This window comes from Petromyzon marinus, chromosome 17 (assembly GCF_048934315.1).
Source record: "Petromyzon marinus isolate PM22_M1 ecotype Great Lakes invasive population chromosome 17, UKy_Petmar_22M1.pri1.0, whole genome shotgun sequence".
Taxonomy (NCBI): Eukaryota; Metazoa; Chordata; class Hyperoartia; order Petromyzontiformes; family Petromyzontidae; genus Petromyzon; species Petromyzon marinus.
This window is the reverse complement of record NC_133683.1, coordinates 16420701-16438871: the sequence shown is the minus strand read 5'-3', so window position 1 is coordinate 16438871 and position 18171 is coordinate 16420701. Positions and strand designations below refer to the sequence as shown.

The window sequence follows — 18171 nt, the reverse complement described above, 5'->3', positions numbered from 1 at the left end:
AAATCTAATTTCTTTAGAACTGCGTTCCGTGCGTTCAGTTATTTTGTCCCCCCCTCCCCACTGCGCACCTCCGATCGGCACGGTTGGCTTTACACACGGTGCGAAAGAAGTTGAACATCCACAAGAAGATTTTGAAGCTTTCGTGACTGCAGGAATCCACACTCTTGGGTTCTTACGGTAAAGTTACGTAGTTAGAAAATAAAATAAAAACAAATCACGAAAGAACCTAAGAGTATAGTAATAGGTTTTACCCTTTTAACCGGCACAAAAAAACTGACACCTTTATTCAAGGCATCGTGTCTGCAATAACCACAACACAAGCAGTCAAAATGCAAACAAAAAGATAACTCTGATAATAATTTGAATTTGATTGGTCCACACCCGAGACGGCTTTTCTTAGAGCCTAGTCTCCACTGGTGTTGGACCAGAAGACGCCAAAAGGCGTACAACTCAAAAACAACGCACTATCAGAGTATTGAGGGCTCGGGGTGAGCATTTACATCATGAGACCTCCTTTGCCAGTAACAAGATATAGTAATAGGTTTTTACCCTTTTTAACCGGCACAAAAAAAACTGACACCTTTATTCAAGGCATCATGTCTGCAATAACCGCAACACAAGCAGTCAAAATGCAAACAAACCAACGAGTATCATCCCACACAGGAAGGTTGACGGGAACGCGGCTCATGCGTTGGCAGCAGAGGGCGTCACCGGGATGAACGTTCGACGCCTCTAGCCGTGGAGCTGCCCGGGCAGGCGGACGGGCGGGCGGGCAGGCGGGCAGGCGACGTCCGCCTGACGTCAGGACGGAGGTAGGGGGACTTGGGTCGGAGCGAATGGGGGGGAGGGAGGGAGGAGGAGGATGAATGTTCTTCACATTTATGTGTGCGGGGTTTTTTTTTTAAAGGCCGCTTTTATTTCATTATTTATCCGCTTTAAGACCCAGAACTCCCTCTCTCTCTCTCTTTTTTCTGCTTTTTCTCCTCCTCCTGCTCCTGCTACTGCTGATCTTTATTCCGAAGGCAACAAGCGAGCAGCTGCTGACGTAACCGACAAAAAACACAGACGGACACAGACACGGAGACACACACAGACACGGAGACACACACAGACACGGAGACACACACACACGGAGACACACACACACGGAGACACACACACACGGAGACACACACGGACACACACACACGGAGACAAAACAAAGTGGCGAGCAAGGCGGGAGAGTGATGAGTCGGTGGTGTGGGACATGAGGAGGAGGAGGCGGAAGAGGGATGACGATGTAGTTCCCGGCGGAGATTCTTCAACTTCTACACACACCGGCCTCACGGTTTGTTGGTGAGTTCTTCTTCAATGCACAGTCGTTCACTTTGCACTCCCGTGTGGTGTGTGTTGTGTGTGTGTGTGGAGTGTGTGTATGGTGTGTATCTGTATGGTGTGTGTGTGGTGGGTGTGTATGTGGTGTGTGTATGGTGTGGTGTGTGTATGGTGTGGTGTGTGTATGGTGTGTGTATGGTGTGTGTGTGTATGGTGTGTGTATGGTGTGTATGGTGTGTGTGTGGTGTGTGTGGTGTGTGTGTGGTGTGTGTATGATGTGTGTGTGGTGTGTGTATGGTGTGTGTGTATGGTGTGTGTCTGTATGGTGTGTGGGGTGTGGTATGTGTGTGTATGGTGTGTGTATGTGGTGTGTGTGTGGTGTGTGTATGGTGTGTGTGGTGTGTGTGTGGTGTGTGTATGGTGTGTGTATGGTGTGTGTGTGGTGTGTGTGTGGTGTGTGTGTATGGTGTGTGTATGGTGTGTGTATGGTGTGTGGTGTGTGTGTGTATGGTGTGTGTATGGTGTGTATGGTGTGTGTGTGTGTATGGTGTGTGTATGGTGTGTGTATGGTGTGTGTGTGTATGGTGTGTGTATATGGTGTGGTGTGTGTGTATGGTGTGGTGTGTGTATGGTGTGGTGTGTATGGTGTGTGTATGGTGTGTGTATGGTGTGTGTGTGGTGTGTATGTGGTGTGTATGGTGTGTGGTGTGTATGTGGTGTGTATGTGGATGGTGTGCCTGGTGTGTGTATCGTATGTGGTGTGTGGTGTGTATGTGGTGTGTGTATGGTGTGTGGTGTGTATGTGGTGTGTGTGTGTATGTGGTGTGTGTGTATGGTGTGCGTGTGTGTATGGTGTGTGTGTATGTGGTGTGTGTGTGGTGTGTGTGGTGTGTATGGTGTGTGTGTATGGTGTGTGTGTGTATGGTGTGTGTGTGGTGTGTATGGTGTGTGTGTATGTGGTGTGTGTGTGTGTATGGTGTGTGTGTATGTGGTGTGTGTGTATGGTGTGTGTGTATGGTATGTGGTGTGCATGTGGTGTGTATGGTGTGTGGTGTGTATGTGGTGTGTGTTTATGGTGTGTGGTGTGTATGTGGTGTGTGTGTATGTGGTGTGTGTGTATGGTGTGCGTGTGTGTATGGTGTGTGTGTATGTGGTGTGTGGGTGGTGTGTGTATGGTGTGTATGTGTGTGTGTGGTGTGTGCTGCCGAGTTTTAAACTCAACATTGTCTTTGTGTTTTTTTGTTTGGTTCATCGCCACCACTATCATCACCATCCTTGCCATCATCAACAACTTCATACCAGCTTCGTTCGTTGTTGTTGGGTGATGCCTTTGTTTGGTGAGGTAAAGTGTGGGTAAACCGTTGGACAAGAGAGCACCAATCGTCGTCATGTATCCTCAGCGCTGTTGACCAAGTCTAGAGCAGACATCTGTGTGGAGTTTTATGGTGAAACATCCATAATAATAGTGAGTCATTATTACTCCACGCGAATTGTGGCGTTACTTATTCTTCCGTACTGTATTAGCGATTTTAAAACGGAACAACAATGTGGGGTTTTTTTTAGTCGTCACAGAATCACGCACACACACACACACGCCTCGCTCTAGCATTGTCCGGATTATAAGACGCATCCTGAAAAGCGTGTGCCCGCTGTCAATAATGTTGTGAACTCTTCAACAAAATCTGGTCTCTCTCTCTCTCTCTTCCATCACGCAAACCTGGATAATGCGATGGCACCACGTAGCCGCCGATCGCTTACAGCAGCATCAATGAAGTGTTTACTGCACAGGAGTAAGAGCGCGTCTTATAATCTGGTGTTGTCACCGACACGGTGATTCTAAACAAAAGGGGAGGTTCAGACTTTGCCGAGGAGTTGAGCGGCGTCATGCTAACAGGTCCCCTGCAGGGTCTGCTGGTAGAAGTTCGCAAATGAGATCATGTGACTTCCAAATGTTGGGTGCAATAAGACATATCAAGTCTCTGCGCTGTCTATTGCTGATTTTACACCCCAACAGTCACACGAGATTTCACTTCGTTAAAGTATTGAAAGGGGACGGACGGACGGACACATTAATCTATTGCAGGCTGGTACACTCAGTTTACAACGTCGTTCCTACCAGTATAATCTACAATTGTAATCGCTAAAAGTGGCTTTTTATTTCTACTTTTTGCACTATATCCCAGTGAATGTGCAACGGTGGTTCGTCGTCGATCCACCCGCTGGTCCACCGCAATCACAATCGGAATCTTCAAAAAAAAAATTCTCTCCTGGAAGGAATCCAATGAGCGATGAAGCTCTTTTTTTTACAACATTAGGTTCCAACGTCGACCCTACGTTGCATTATTACTGGGACGTCAACCAATTACGACTGTAGTTGAGATAGTAATTATATGTTTGTCTTGATAAGGGAGGAACTCCAGTAAAGTTCCACGGTGTACTCGGACTAACAGACCTTTTGTGAACTTTTTTACATTTTCAGTATAACCATTCTGGGAGGTTGGATGGTGCATTCATTTGTCGTGCCTGTGTCAAACCACTGATTTTATCCCGTGAATAAGCCACGTGCTCTAAAGCAATAGAAAATTACAGCTGGTATGTATGTCACAGTCTTAGAATGAGTGAAATTTTGACTTCCAGGTTGTATAATCTGTGGAAATGTCCTTTTTTGTGTTTAGTTTGTTGTTCTTCCCCCTCCCCGCACCTCCAATTAGCGCTGTTGGTTACGTGCGGTGCGAAAGAAGTCCAACATACATACACACACGTGCGGTGCCGGCAGTCAACTTCCTTGATTTGCGTTTCAGTCATGTGCATGTAGTGTTTCGCAACACGTGAATCCGTTTAACCATCGTGGGTTCCTCTGCCAAAGCTGCAAATAAAATCTAGTCATTGGAAATTTGTGACATGAAGTTTTGGCATTGACAGCGGCACATGGTTTGTTAAAAAAAAAAACTGTTAATAGGCAACGGTTAGTTCAAATAGGCTTTCAGTATAGAATTTTTTTTTACCATCCAAAGCTACACTGCATTTTGTTGGTGAAGTTCCGCACACCACAGCTGTGATTTGGTGATGGTTTAAACATCCCTTATGATTTTCTTGGGTGAGATAATGGACACGGCAGCTGAGTTGTTTGTGATGTGACACATCACCGAGTTGTCCCCGCAATGTTGTGCACACCATCGCGGTATTTTGGCAACGACGCATCGCGGCCCGAGATCGTGTCCCATCCCCGCAGAGGCGGTCTGTCAGTCGGTCAAGTTTACAGCGTCAACCAGGCCACTCGTCCGCACCCCCGGGGCATTGCCTTTTCGCACATCCACAGCAGTTCACCGCTCTTGGCCGGCCGTGCAAGAATCATGAGCTGTCCATGCTGGTGCCGGGTTGTAACGCAGGCCTCTTGAAGTGTTGTTGGTTGAGGATCGAGCACAACTCGGGAGAGACGTCGCTTGTTTTTCACTGTTTTTCTGCTCTCTCTCTCTGCAACCTAATGCCATCACTTTTGTTTTGGTTGCGAGTGCTTTGCGCTCACGACATAATCGAGGCCGAAAGTAGAGTTCCTGATTGCTTGCCAAGCTCACTGGCCCAGTACCAGTCTGCTAATTTGACCAGATATATTCCCAGCACTCTTTGTTGGATCAGCTTCAGCCACAGAGCCCTTTGTATCACCAAATATGCTGCGGTGATGGCCCAATGCCAGCATCAGAGGTGCATTTGATTTTATTCAAGTGATATCCCTGTGACACCTAGGCACCGTAATATTGTAGATGCGGATGGTCACCACAACGGACTTGCCGTCCAGACTTCGTCGGATTGATTAAGTTTTACGGCGCTGCAGTTGACGTTTCTTAAAACTTCCCCGCCTCTGTCCACTCAGCAGTGCAAATGGGTACAACCATAGTTGGTTGGCAGGATCGGTCCCGTGTGGTGGTGGTGTAAACTGTGTGGAAAGCACTAGTGCAAGGGTTAACGCACTGCGCTACAAACCCGGCGACCCGAGTTCGATTCCCGCTCATGGCCAACACCGGCGACGATTATCTAAACCGGTCCTGGGTCTCCCCTAGGTGGACTCGGCCTCAAATGAGTACCTGGCACGGTATGTAAACATCGCCACTAGGAGACAGGTGGCCGGGCGTGGTGCTGGCCACCCACCCCCTCGTGTGCCGTGCTGGCCTTCATAGGCACTTGCTAACAGCACTTGCCCCTACAGTCTGTTACAGGCTAGATGGGGGATCTTTGGTGTAAACTGTGGTTACGCTCACCTCTTCCAAGACGGCTGGCCAGCTTCGAAAAGGAGGACAAAATACCCTCTAGAGGTGCTCTCGCGTAGAGGACCTTCCGCCAGCAGTGACACGAGCTAATAATTACACGGCCTGCGCCTCTCCCTATTGCAGTACTTTTGTTTAAATCCATACTTTTAATCGCATTCCTCTTCGGCACATGTGTGTGTTTATGACATTTGTTTATTATAACTCTTGTGAGCGTTCCGACATCCATCTGCCTTGAGTTTCCTCTACCCCCCCCAACAACAACCCCCCAGGCCAAAAAACAACGCTAGCCGGCTGAGGGTCTGGTTGGTTGTAGCCCTTTTGTCTTGTAACTAAACCGTGGGCTCCGGTCCCTATTGGCTGTGGTTTTTTTATTTCTAGTGCCACATTTTGTTCAAGGGGTTTTCAGTGCAAGATGATAGATGGATCCATGTGGGTTTGCATGTCAGTGTCTCGCCGCAGCCTTTAACTCATTGTCTTGGAGCTCGGCGAGTCGGTTAGTTACACAACCAAGGCATTGTTTTTTTTTTACAGCGGTGCCCTTCATGCCAACCAAGTTTTCAGGAGCTGATACATGAGCGAGCAAAGAAAAGGAAAAAAAAATGCACAGTAGAGACTGCCCTATTGACTAGTTCTCAAGGTTTGCAGCCGGATGCATTGTTGCATGGTTAAATTCCTCACGGCAAGAGAGGTTATTGTGCTCTGGCAACGATTTGCACGGCAAAAGTTCTGCGGCCGCAATTGCGTTAGGCAACGAGCAAAAAACGGTCCCGCTATTAACAAAAGCGCTGCTTTATATAAAAAAAAATGTTCCCGAGCACGTGGAGCGAAACGTCGGACATGAACAACCCGGACACAACACGGCCGTGAAAATAAACACGTGTATTCAAGCAAAATCATGGAAGTGCGCAACAATTTGTAGAGAGATGAGTGCGCAGGATGGCACGTTGGAACAGGAAGAGGCATCTTGTCTTTCGGAGAACAAACACAAACCGGGAGACATCACAGCAGGAAAAGTCAGCTAGAGCAGCATACATTATGTGACGTCACTCGAAGGGATGGATGGTGGTTGATGTTTTGAGATTGGTGATGGAATGGTAGCCAAAGTGCCCAAGACGATCACCATCACAGAGATGGGGTCATACTATCGGATCTCGTTGCGGGAGTTAGATGGTGTGTGGCATTGTTGGACCACGCGGGATAGCGACGATGTGGTGCAGGCTTCATCCAGCAGTGGATAAACAATGACTTGTGATGATGGTTCATCTATTAACCGCACCTGCGATTGACACTGTTGGCGACGTACAGTGTGAAATAAGTTCAAAATACATACATACAAACATTCTATGTTTGTACGTGTTCTTAATATTTACAAATGGATTTCATGCTCAAAATAACTTCATGGATGTGTTGACGCCGTGTGTAGAGGGGTGGGGTGTTTATTTACATTGGGCAAGCCCATTTAATTCCAAGAATATGGGTTAACCACTTTATTTCTCTCCCAACCTGAAAAAAGTGTTAAATTCTGAGAAAATGGACCAAAACGTACATCCGATTTGATGTCCTTTTTTCGTGGAACGTTTTAAATGATTCAGTGTGTGTGTGTGGCGTGCGAGCTTTTGCCACAGACAAGCTTCAGACGTAGACACGCCACACGCACGCCTTCCCTCCCTCCCTCTCACCACCCAGCACAGGAACTCATTTCATTGGACACTCATTAGCAGATGATTTTTGGCAGCGTCAGTTTCGCTTAAACCAGGATGTGACGAGATATTTTGTTTTGTTCTTCCAAGAAGCGCGCTCATAAGTGCACGGGTGAAAATGCGAGATGGGTTTTAAGTGGAGTGGAATCGTGTCACGTGGCAGTGGCGGGTCACCCTTGGTATTTTCACAGGACTGGTTAGCGCAGTGGTGCTTAACCTTTAGTGCAGCCTGAATCTATAATGTTAATACATACATAGGTCTGATGAAACAAAGTATTTGTACTTACGTGCCCATGCTTAATTTGTGTTTTCGTTTATTTACCTTCTAAAAAAAAATCCTGCCATGTCTCGCACCTCCAGGGAGTGCGTGCATTCCAGGTTAAGAAGAACTTGGTTAGCATATTATTTCTCACGTTAGCAATGCCACGGATGCTCCGTTATCATAGTTGTCGAGTGAGCATGTGGGTGGTTTTTTTAATGGATGGATGCATGGAACAAATGAATGTGTAAACACAATACCCCCTCCACCGCAGCACGCTCTGTTTACAGATTTAAAGCTCCCAGTTGCTCGAATCTCCGATAATAATACAACAGCTCCTCTGTGCAAATTCACTCTTTTGGCAGACATAGTGGGTAAAGTTTGTATGAGATTACTCGGTGTTAAATCGATTTGCGTGTAGTCGTATAACAACTTAATGGGTTTGTCTTTCGCCCTAAAAAAAAGACATTCGTCGCCCGCCCGCTGGGCTTGTTATTATTTTTTTTGACGTCCAAGATGGAATCGGGTTCATTGCCACTCGAGCATGTTGCTCCTCTGCCTTGGAATTCACACACGTTTGATGTCAGAGCCCGTGTGATGTTTCACGCCATTTAATTTCAATGCTTTTGTACCTGGGTACCCGTTGTCAAGAGGGGTACTGCCGTGATGTAATGGTGAGTGCACTGGACTTTAAACGCAGAATTGGCCCGGTTGAAATCAATAAATCTCCTGGTGTGGCAGTTTAAATTGCGGGACAACGTTGTGATATCCCCTCCTCCGGCTCTGGCCACCCAGGAGTTAGCCGGTCAGCGTGTCACATGCGGTGGTAGGGCAAAGTGTGGGTACTCCCAACGACTCGCAATATTTTCTGGCCAGCGTGGAAGACAAGGTCAAAAATACCTTCCAGAGGGACTCCTCCTGGAGCTTCCTCGAGTGGACGCTCTTTTGTCAGCAGGGGCGTGAGCAGGAAATTGCAGGCCTGCACCCTTAACCTTTTTCCCATTTGCAGGATTCCAGCACTGTGGCTGTAAGAGCTGTATTTATTTATAAGCGGAGGTCACAATAGTAATTCGCAAGCGAACTCCCTCACCCCCAGGCATGCATAATTTCTCACGTACTGTATTGTGGGCAATTTTTTTGTTTTCAAAGCTGCATGTGTCGACTTTACACAGCCAGGTATGACGAGAATATAGCACTTTGCGCGTTCCTGTTTTGCGTTCCATATACATTGTGCCGTTCCCTTTTTTCTGGTGTAATTCTTGACTGCAGTACAGTACTATAGTATTGCTCAGGTGGAGAGGTGGCACACTGGTTGGGGCACCACGCTGCTACGTACCCAGCAAACCTGAGTTCAATTCCACACCAGGGCTAACAAAAATGGGTGGCCAGTGATATCGGAAACGGACCTTTACTGACCGTCCAGCCCCGACTTATTGGTCAACAACGCCCGTGACTTACAAAACACGAGGGGGGGGGGGGGCTTTCATCCAGCAGTGGATTGAGAAAGCGCTGTTAATGATACATATTTCTTTACATATTGTATTTCCATAGCAGAGACCATACCATGCATAGTTTTATATTTTATGGAAGATTCCAGATGTACAAGGTAGTAGATGCAGTTAATTTGCACGATCAGAATCAGAATATTTAATTATACTGGAGAAATCCGATGAGCTATAAAGCTTTTTCACAGATGTCCAGTGAGATGCTGGTGATGTTGATTTAAAGGGTCATATGCACCCTGAAATATGCGCAGGGTCAATATTAATGCTTTGTTATAACCGCTAAACGTTTGCAATTTATAATGATGCAACGTTGGTAACGTGATGTTCTTACCGGGCTCATCCGCTTGACTTTCGGCAATATTTCTGTTGCCGCAATAACGGGCAAACAAATAGCAGAGCGAGAGAGCGAGGGAGCAGCAAGGTCTTCTTGGCTCCGAAGAACTGAGGTCATTTATTTTTAACGGCGGCTCGGAACAATGTGGTAGAATGTAGATAAACACGAGTGTAACGTCGCAATTGATTACGTTCGCAACAGCAACTGCCTATGTGTGTTTACATCTACGTACAAATCTCAATTTCAGAAATATATATTTTGAAAGGGTATGCCTTTAGACACACATACTCTACTAAATAATGGGATGCCTGTCGCAGTTGGTATCACGGTTAGCACACCGAACTTTCAATCCGCAGGTGGCCGGTTCGATTCGATCTCTCGATGTGGCAGGTCAAACAAGTTTATTAAAGAATCACACCCCCCCCTCACCTCCACACTCCATTTCTGTCCACCCAGCACCACTGGACCTAGTCTAGACCCAGCCACTGGCAAAGCGTGTGTGGAGCATATCAGGTTTCAAATTGCGCACGGTCCTGCCCCGACGTTCGTCCATGCGTGCCCAGCAGGGAGCAGATTTGAAAATGTCCTCCGTGAGCGCCGCTTTCTGCGACGGCAGAGCAGACACTCAACGGGCAGGGGGGTTCATCACGCAGAGGAAGTCTTCGAAGGGGGCATACCGCTTGGTTCGCCATGGCTTGCCCATTACCCTGAGTAGAGCGGTGGGCATCATTGGATAGCGCGCCATCCTATGAGCCTCCTCCCCCCCCCCCCCCCATGAAGAGTTGAGTTTGATTCCCGGCGACGGCTAACATCAGTGATGAGTAATATCAAAACCAGACCCTCCCACATCGTCTCCTCACTTCACCAACCCGCACTGACGGGCATGGTGAAGTATGGTCAAAACAATACCTGTGACCGATGCAGCATGAATAGGCCTTCGTCCAGCAGTGGATTGACAAGGTGCTAATCATTTAACATCTTGAAATACTTTACTACATTACTAGAGTAAGATTATATACTGCATACAATTCGTACTGTACTTGCTTGGCCCACTGGGTCACATACCTACCAACCCCTTATCAGTGCCACCTACCTTCATACAGACCAATTCAGATCGTATTGGTCACCCCGTGCCCTTATAAATCTCAGCGTTCATCCTACAAAGTCCCATCACAAGGGAGAAACACAAACAAATAGACAAAATTTGTGTCCGTATTGAAACGGCTGTACGCCGTATAGACCTGAAAACTCAATGTCCCTGTACAACAATACGGGTAAACCGAATGGGTTGACAGCTATGGGGTCAATCAAAACCTCTAGACTTCCAGTCTGTGGCACTGTACGTGGGCTTATGCCTTTTAAAAAATAAAATAAACTTGAATGTGTAAGAAGAATGCACCAAACCGAGTGGTCTTGTAAAGAAGGAGGGAAGGCTATAGCCTGGCTTGAAACCTCAGGAATGTTTTGCGGTTGGTAATCCAGCTGAAAGCAGCATTCCATCACTCTGCCCGTGGCTGCCCGCCTTGCCTCCCCCATCATTAGTAATCCACCCGTTGCCATGACCGCTTGGTGTCAGCCATGTACGTACTTGACCCTGAGTGTACATGTCAATCCACCGCTGGATGTAAATCTAGCGCTGGATGGGGATTAGGGCCTCCTCTCCACGCAGTGGGGGTCGTCGAGGGTTTTTTTTTTATCTCGATGCACCACCACTGCCCAGTCAACACGGAACGTTGTGCCAACGTTCGCCCAACATTGGCACGTTTATATGTCGGGTGAACGGTGTCGGTTGGTGAAGGCGGAGTGCACATTTTGGGTCGTGGTGCAGTACACAACAAATAGATATTTCTGCACCGCCTACTGCTGACGGTGTAGCCACGTAGCAACATCAGCAGCCTACAACACCTGCGTCACCTGTGGTGGTCGTCCCCGCCTAGCAGCATCCGGGCCCGATCGTGCCCTTGGATTCTGAGAATTTTATGAGATTGTCTGCGCATTCTTGGTGATTTGGTCATCGGCGTTTGATTCACTTATTGTGCAGTAGTATGGTATGTGACTACCAACCCCACCACCACCACTCCCTTTTTGAAACGTAATTGTTCTGGTTTGGAATCACAATCGCATTCAAGAATCAACACTTTAAGTTTTACACAGCATTACTTTCCTATTTTATAACCACGGCTTTCAGCTTTAATTGTTTGTACCACATTAAAAATTCAGATTCAGCGATAACAGTGAACCTCTTTTTGGCCGTACTGTACAGACTCACTCAGACATGACCTAAATTAAAAACCTTGTGTTTTTTTAGGGCATCGAAGAAGGTAAAGGCACAGCCCTGCAATTACTTTCTCCCGCTACCACTGCCAGAATGGACCCCACTCTATGAATCTGAAGACGATTTATTTGTATACAGACGTCTTTTAGGAGTGGGGGGGGGGATACTCACACTATACCCCACCACAGGTTACCTGACGATGGACTGACTATGCCCTAACCCATTTATACCGCTTTGGGCAGAGGCGGTGGCGGGCAGAGGGGGTGGGGGGGAAGGTTTAAGAAACCCACACCGTTGTCTCAACTGCCGCGCCGGAAGATCTAAGACTCTAAGTGAACCGGCGGCATCGCTTCATGCCAACTACCGGGATGCGTTATTCTGATGCTCCCAGGGCACTCGCAAGCCCCAGACGTTGACCCACAACCGCCCTCCTTGATCGAGGAAGTAACCACGACTGGACGCAATGCACCACGCACTGCGTGTTTGGCAGTGTCCTTTTTTTAAATACATGGCTTGCCCGAAGTAGTTACTCCTGCGAGAGTTTCAGTTGCGGTGGTGAGATATTAACTACCTCGCCTGGGTTCGATCCCGACCCTGATGCCCGTATATTTGGAGTTTGGATGTCTCTCTCCACTTGCTGGCTGTGGATTTTTTCTGCGGGCCCTCCGGTTTTTCTCTCCACATTTAGAATCAACGTGCATTTAAAGTATTTGGATGCTATCAATTTGCACGTGACAATCCACTTATGGCCAGGTCGCGTCTGAAAAAGTGCTCCATAACTCGGTGGGCCTTTCCTGTTAAAATAAAATTGCTTAATAGTTTAACTGGTGCAAGCCGCATTGCACGGTTGGTTGGCTATCAAACCATTCCCAGTCTATAATCGTCTTGGGCATGATGGCAGCGATGTGGTTCAGGATCTCGATGCCAATGTCGAGTTCTCTGCCGTTGGCCATGACGAGAGGGCTTCAGGAAAGGAGAGTTTGTGAAATCTTGCTGTTCCTCCTCCGTTGAAAGCGCAGACCAAAGTGGTTTAACTATCGTTTGTGACCAGGTCGCTTCTGAGAAAGAGCTATACAGTGTAGCTCAGTTGGCTCTACCTGGTAAAATAAATATAGTTTTAGTTTTAAGTCAGTTGATGGAGCCGTTTTTTGATCACGCCTGCAATGTGTCTTGGTCAAGTTCACGATTATAAACGTTGGTTGTAACAAAAAGGTTTTCAAGATTATTTTAAAGCAGTTCTTGTGTAGGCAATGTGAACATTTTCGTCGGTAATGCTCGGGGTTTTTTTTTCTGAAGAAAATGTTATATAATTGCACGTTAGTGTTTGTAATATTGTGTCACCCTGTCTAAACATTTTTAAACACAATCGCGAGCGATCCTCCGCTTTAAAACTCATTTCCGCGCGATTGGTTACAGCCGTCTTCCCACGCGTGACTTAACAAAAGGGGCACGTCCATGCGAACCAAACGCGCTCACTTGGTCCGGCTCTATAGCTCCGTTTGTCAAAACCATATTTTTTATAACATGGCTGTTGGACCGTTGACTCATTTTGCATTAATTAACGTACGTTAGACATGCATCTCTCCAACAAGAAAGAAAGATTTAGGCAGGCAGTGTGCCATTTCCTCTGGCTGACATCTGGCGCCAATCTTTGTCCATGCAAGCAGTCTTTCTGCGGTCCTTCAGGAATGTTAACACGGAAGTGGAGGCTCTCGAAGCCCAATGTTTTTGGACATGCAGCTGCTATTGTCAAACTCATTATTATAACATCACAGGTTTGTTGAGATTGTTTTGGTTCTATGAATGTCCAAATGATGGGCCACTTCGTTGAGCTGTCACTTGTGGTCAGGTCGCGTCTGAAAAATAAGTTAATACCTCAGTGGGCTTTGTCTTGTAGGATGTGGGATGGTTTTGTTGTGTTTGGGTGATTTTTTTTACCTTTCTTGTACGTTGCACTACTATCGTGTGTTTGTACTGGACACCTGTGAAAAAGAGCTTTATAGCTCATCGGATTCCTCCACTAGAAATAAATATTCGCATTCTGACTCTGATAATATTCCTGAACTGTAGGAATTGCTTCAAATTGTTAAGTTCTCGTTTTACCGCAAGTCAGCTCACATGGTTAATCATAAATCAACTCAAAAAATATATCTTGACATTTTTTTGGGAGTTCACATCATGTTATTAAAGCGTATAACAGTTCACCCCGACTGAGAGTTTGATAAATTGTCGCGATTTCTGGAGTCGTCATTCAATTGCGAAATCTTTACGGGGTGTATATTTTTTGTTTCTTTAAACGCCGTGGCGAATTGCAGCCCCCACGATGCCATCGGCTGCAGAGGTCACACGAAACAATTTCTAGCAACACGTACAGGGAAATAAAAAAATAAACTCGACACATTCCTCAATAACACTGCTTTAAAACCACAAAGTATAGCCCGCACCGGACCGATTACTAGGAATCACTGGAACAGGTGTCTGTCCTTTATGGGCCTGCTTGCAAAAGTGCAGACAGATCTGGCGAGACCGTCAGTTTGGTCCAAGATAGTTTCCACTGAGGCCTATTCAATTCAAATTTATACGCGGCACCTATGTTAACATGTTAAAACAATTAAACTGTTTTTATCTTACCAGGTAATGTCCACTGGGCTATATAGCTGTTTTTCAGAAGCGACCTGGCCACAAATGATAGTCCAACGAAGTGCCTTATCATGTGGAAATGTATAGCAGCCAAATACTCTAAATGCACGTTGATTCTAAATGCGGAGGGAAATACTGGAGAACCCAGAAAAAAAATCCATGAGAACATGCAAACTTCAAATATACAGCAAGCATCAGGGTTAGGATCGAACCCACGACCTCCTGTATACCAGGCGAGGTAGTGAACATCTTGCCACTGCTTATGGCCAATGATAGAAGAGCGAAATTCATGGACGTGTCCCCAGATTATCCCAGATGTCCCCCGGGGTACGTTTCAGTCCTACCCCCATGCACCTTTTAGCTATACCCGGACGTTGCAAAACTCTCCCGGGAGATCGCAGACTGACTTTCTTTTTGAACAAGCGTCTTGTCGTTCCAATCTCACCCCTTCAGTTGAAACGTCTCTGTGGGGCATGCAACCCAACGCACTGCCGAAACGTCAACACGCTCTACTTCAAACCTTTAATATTACGGCCAAAAGAAGACCATGTGGCTAACTGAAAAGGTCCTGACCCCCCCCCCTCCTTGTGGAAGCAGTGGCGGAAGCACCCCTTTTAGCCCAAGCTACTATTAAGCTACTGAAGCCACACGCTGGAAGGGGTGGAATGGGAGTTCGAGACCAGGTTCGGTCTCCCTTCCTACGAAACCTAAAACGAGGGGAGCGGGGGACGAGGAGGTCGGAAGGTGGGGATGGGTGTAAAGAGGGGCAGCGCCCCTCAGCCATGAACGAGCGGGAAGGCGGACCCACGACCGGTGGAAGGTTAGCGCATGAGCCCATATTCCACTTGTATATTATTTTATTTGTAGGGTTTTTCTTTCCTCCCCTCTTTCCTCACTCTCCCCATTCTCTCCCCGGCCCTTGGTCTTCCCTCAGTATGTTAGTTGCCTTTTTCCTCTTCCCCCTTTCCCCCCTTTTCCCTCCCCTCCCCCATATAAATCCTCATGCTCCTACGCGTGGTCAGTGATGGACTGGGAATAAAAAATCGGCCCAGGTATTTGTAAACGCACCGGGCCGAAATTGCCGTGTGATCTCATTGGCCCATTTGGGGCTGGGTCCAGCAAACAAATGGGCCGGTGAGGAAGAATATTTTGGGCTGCCGAATATATGGGGACTTAATGCCTACTGAAAGCGTAAATACGCAATGAAGCGTACACATTAGAGCTGATAAAATATTGCAATAAAAAACCCTATGTTTTGCTCCGATCAAATTCGCAATTTCCAAATACAGACCAGCCCGCCGGCCCTCGGAATTGAACCGGCCGACTGGGGCATTTTCCCCATTTACTGCTGCCCTATGGCCAGTCCGGGCCTGTGCGTGGTCCCTACTTGGCTGGGGCAGCGAGTTCAAACCACCCCCCTCCCCCCACGTATGATTCCCGCCACGCCGAATTGGAGTTGCTGTTCACGGAGCTTCCGTTCCTCCTTCCAATGGCGATGGCCGTAGTGTCTCGGAGCTCATGTTGTTTCGTGATGAAAAAGAAAACATATGCAATAGAGAGGCTGCGAAGAAGGGGCATTTCCCGCAACATCACCTATTATATACTGGTTTTGTTTAAGGCCACAGTGTCGTTGACAAACAGTGGTTGAATTTGTATTTGTTGTCTGTGTTTGTGTACTACCGCCAACGCAAGCAGCAGCATCGCCAAACACTTTGTCACAACACATACCGACTTGAAAATTAGCGATTCTTACGGACGCGACATGATGCAGCCATTGTGAGCGTAACAATCGATCTTAACGGAATAATCGACGCATTGTTAACGTGTCTAATTCTGCAGTGGAATAGTAGCGGTTAGCCCCGGCCTTGGTTAAATTTGCCACGCGTTATTTTTGTGGAGGGGGGGGGGGAAATTACATTTTAAAGCTATTGCGAAGGCCTTTGGCAGTTGATCCAGTGTTGTACTGTGTTGGACTGACGATTTCATACTCAAAACAAGCGTGTTTTTTCGTCTTTTTACGAGACAACTGTCAAATGTTAACACGGAATCGGTACAAATACTCAGTAAGGCTGTTGTTTTGTCACGAACTCGTGAACAGTTCATGCTCACGGCTCTTCGGAGATGTTTTCAGAAAATAACTTCATGTACAGCCTTGCGCGCGTACTTCCCACGGAATGATTAATACCAAAGTTTGGGTTGTGTGAAGGTTTATTTAAAATTTTGCAGCACTTATAAACATGCCAAAACTCTAGAAAATAACTCATGTGTATGTAGTGACATCGCCGGATGTCACTGTGTAATGCCGGGCCTACAGAGGCACGGCGTGCAGGGTATTGAGATCGCAGACACCACTAGGATGTGGGTGCAGTACCGGCCCTAGAGGGGCTCGGTCAGCGCTGGATGGCATCACGCTTGGCGTGCAATGCCAGCACGAGAGGATCGGGTGGGAGAGTGCTGGCCAAAGGAAAGGTGTTACTGGAGGCCGTGCACTCTGGTTGACCCAAGAGGACACATGGCCGGTTAAGTATACAGAGCCCCCCCCCCCCCCCAGTGGGGGCTTGGGGTGGTCACGTGGTCGGGTCCAGATCCTGCTAGAGGATTCCAGAAGGTGGTCGTGGCCAAGAGCGGAGCCATCCATGCCGCAGAGGATATGAGCCGGGTCCCCCAGAGGGACCGGCGTTGTTGTTCATCTTGAAGAAACACCTTCGTCTACGTTCTACGTCCTACAGAGTCTCCAACACGTGGACCTGGACCCAAGCTGTGGTCCGGTCCGTTGTAGCTAGTTACGTTGTAGTTAGTGTAGTTAGCCTGGTGGTCACCACCTGGTTAACTACACCAGTTACGTTGTAGTTAGTGTAGTTAGACTGGTGGTCACCACCATAGGTTGCTATTCTGTTAAGGGGCAGTTACCGCGTGTGTTGGTGTTAATAAATGTGTTGCCTCCAATGAGTACGTCTGCGACTCAGTTGAGCTCACTACATATACATCTGTGGCCCAAGCTATCTGTGTTGTCTTGCCATTTCCTAGGCGCACAGTGGTTTGTTTTGAAGGCTTACGCAATCTTTGTTTGAATTGCATCCAAAGACCGTTTTTCTTCGAATGTCAGTCCCCTCTCACCCCCGCATTAACTTTCCCTTGGCTTGAGGCTCAGTGAGATAACTTGAACAACACGGGCGCCTTGAGCCCCAAAACATGTGACCTTATTCGCTGGGACTATCCCTTTCCTGTTTTCCAGTGAGGTCGGCGTGTGTTGGAATTTTGCACACACGCAAGCCTTGGCTTGACATTTTTACTGTCAGCTTAACCCCCCACCACCCCGCTCGCACCTCCCCCCTGCCCCCCCCCAAGCCCCCCCCCCCCCCACCCGGCCATTACAGATTGACCGTGTGGTGCCAATGGTCTTTAACAACGGACCCAAAGTGAGAGGTCTCACCAGAGATTTATATGAATTTAATGTACAGTAAAACCTTGGATTGCGAGTAACTTGGTCTGCGAGTGTTTTGCAAGACGAGCAAAAATTTTAAATAAATATTAATTTGATGAACGAGCGAGGTCTTGCAAAACGAGCAGTACGTACAGTATACGCATTGTCTGCCGAGCGTCACGTGATCACAACTGATATACGAGTGCTTTGATATACGAGTGCTTTGGATTACAAACACGTTTCCGGAACGAATTATGCTCGCAATCCAAGGTATTACTGTAATTGTATTTATTGTTAAATGACTAACATTACGGTACAAATGAAACATTACTCATTTTTATAATGTATTTATATAAAATGAGCAAAAGGTAAAGGAGCAGCCCTGAGCTGTCCTGCTGCTGCCACTGCTGTAGGATAGGCCTCCACTAGAGGGAGCTCTTGAGAGCACCTCTCTC

The 18171-nt window shown here is 47.3% G+C and overlaps 1 protein-coding gene across 1 annotated transcript in view; it reads left to right on the top strand.

The window, feature by feature from the left end:
* Nucleotides 1–848: 848 nt before the first annotated feature.
* LOC116943245 (ras and Rab interactor 2-like) overlaps nt 849–18171 on the top strand; it is a 37345-nt gene continuing 20022 nt past the window's right edge. Inside the window, exon 1 of the mRNA XM_032955942.2 lies at nt 849–1335. The gene's annotated coding sequence lies outside the window, so the exon portion shown is untranslated. The remainder of the gene's footprint in view (nt 1336–18171) is intronic.